The sequence below is a fragment of the Apis dorsata genome, unplaced genomic scaffold, assembly GCF_000469605.1.
Source record: "Apis dorsata unplaced genomic scaffold, Apis dorsata 1.3 scaffold_19, whole genome shotgun sequence".
Taxonomy (NCBI): domain Eukaryota; kingdom Metazoa; phylum Arthropoda; class Insecta; order Hymenoptera; family Apidae; genus Apis; species Apis dorsata.
In genome coordinates, this window is record NW_006263321.1 from 15,781 (window position 1) to 17,571 (window position 1,791).

Genomic DNA, 1,791 nt, shown 5'->3' on the forward strand with positions numbered 1-1,791 from the left:
AGTGAACCATTCACCGGATGAAAAGTACAAAATTCCCGTTCGCGAAACGGAAACGAAAAATCCCTGTTGTTCGTCGTACTTGTTACGTAAATTCTCTTTATGGACGGTTTAACATTCCTCTTTCACGTTCCCACGTTAAATCGACGGTGTGTGCGTGCGTGCGTGCGTGTATGTGTGCTTTGTGTGCGTGTGTGTATGCGTCCATTGGACGACAAATTTTTCTCTATGTAATACAGGGTTGTATAAATGCGTTCGCCCCGGTTTTCCCTTTCGCTCGGCATTCTGTTTACGGATCAACCCGAGAAAATCGTCTTTCTTTGTCAGAAATGCCCCACGGAAGACTTTAAGTCTCTGTGACACGGTAACACGGTACACTTGATTTATTTGAGCGTTTGTGACGACTGTGACCCGGACCACATCAATTCCGCATCCCGATATACACCAATTCCAATCCGGCATCCATTCCATCCCTTTTTTTCTTTTTTTTTTGCCCATCGCGAAAATCCAAAAGAATTGGCGATTACACGAAAATATTTCGCGATCCGTTGCGTTTAATTTCTCAAACGTTGAAATTCCTCGAAGATATTCGTTAATCGTCGAAGAGAATTCGATTCTGAGGAACGAAAGTGACTAAAAAAAACAAAAAAAAAAAAAAGAAAAAAGTAGAGACAAGAAAAGAGAAAAAAGAAAAACGATTTCTCGATCAAAACGTTATCGTTACGATATTCTCATTCCGTGTCGCGCTTCGATCGTGACAAATCCTGGCCACGAGGGTCACAATCAGAAAAGGTCTATCTATCTTTGGTAAATAACGCTTACGAGATTATCACTTACGCAAAAATTGTCGAGTTCGCTTATCAGGCTATCGCGCGCGAGTGTTTCTTTTTTTTTTTTTTAAACGTTTGTAAACACTTATTCCTTTTATAATATTACTCTTTTTTTTTTTTTTGTTTCGTTTTGTTTCTTTTTTTCTTTTTAAATAAATTCTACGCACAAATTCACACGGTATGCAGTATGTATGTATGTATGTATGTATGATTGCAATGTATGTATGTAATCTTCAAACAACGGTGTTATCGGTGTAACCATGTATCCGGTGTAACGGATACGCGAGAACAGCGAGAAACTGGAAAAACACGAAGATAGGAAGACGGATTTTTCGCCATTCTTTTTTTTTTTTTTTTTTATATTTTTTGCGTTCCTTTTATCTTTTCTTTACCTGATTGATCACATTTTCCGATCGCGCGCTTCTTCCACCCACCATTTTAGATCCGTACGTTCCGTTCCTCGATCGCTCGATCCCGGGACAAGAGACGAGAGACACGCGAGGCGAGGTAAACGCGGTCGAAGGAGGGGCACCCTCGCAGGAGGAGGAAGCTCGAAATTTTAATCAAAAACCTCCAGTCCCTCTAGTTCGTCCATCCAAGGGAAAGGTGGACACGTCCGTGATAATCGTGCCTCCCTCCTTGGCCCCGTGAGAACGGGCGCACGTTCGCCGAATCAGAACTCGCTCGCTTTAATCCATTTGCCGGGCGTTCGTTCCCTCGTTTACCTTACATGCCCGCCCTAATTTCGAGCCCTGGGGTTTACACTGCTAATGAATCGTGCGTCTACGAAGGCTCGAGGCGACTGAAAAATTCAATTACGACGCTCGGTTTCGCCTGGCCGGCCTTTCACAACCCCTTGCCCAGGCAGCCTTGTTCGACGTCCGCACGCTGAAACGACTCTACCCCCGGCGAGGGTGGAGAAAAGAAAAAGAAAGGAAAGAAAAAAAAAAAAAAGGAGAAATTT